The sequence below is a fragment of the Frankliniella occidentalis genome, unplaced genomic scaffold, assembly GCF_000697945.3.
Source record: "Frankliniella occidentalis isolate FOCC.00 unplaced genomic scaffold, Focc_3.1 Scaffold3, whole genome shotgun sequence".
Classification (NCBI taxonomy): domain Eukaryota; kingdom Metazoa; phylum Arthropoda; class Insecta; order Thysanoptera; family Thripidae; genus Frankliniella; species Frankliniella occidentalis.
In genome coordinates, this window is record NW_026267133.1 from 3,257,356 (window position 1) to 3,257,945 (window position 590).

The window sequence follows — 590 nt, forward strand, 5'->3', positions numbered from 1 at the left end:
GGGGGGGGTGGCTGGGAGGCTGTGTACGTGAGGGTCGTCCATCGGGGCTGCAGCGACGAAATCATGCATTTTTCCGCACAATTTTTTTGTTCGAAAGAAAAACGTATAGGTGCGTATAGGTTTAACCTCGGGTTTAACTTGGCGCACGAACGTTTGTATAAATCAGGGTTGTTAACGCTAACTAAAAATCGTTAGCGCGCTAAACGTTAACGCTAACGAGACGTGTTAGCGTTAGCGCGCTAATTAGAGGTACATTTAGCGAGTACCGGGTGTAACTGTGAATACGAAGCAGTGTTGCGGGATTGCATACTCATGGCCACACCCGGTACCTACGCCAACGGAGGTATCTAGGACCTAGATTCTAGGTTTTAAAGCTGAAAAGAGACGACTAAATGTAGGCCTGCAGTGTACGCTTCCGGACTCACAGCAGCGCGCTCGGCCACTGCTGCTTACCTTCATGTCCCGAAGACAAACACGCTCACTTTACACTCCATGTATGCATGAAGTAAGTGCGTGTCGTGACGTAAAAGTGCGCCCCTGTGTGTTTGCGACGGAGGGAGAGAGAGGGAGGGGGAGAGGGAGGGGGGGAG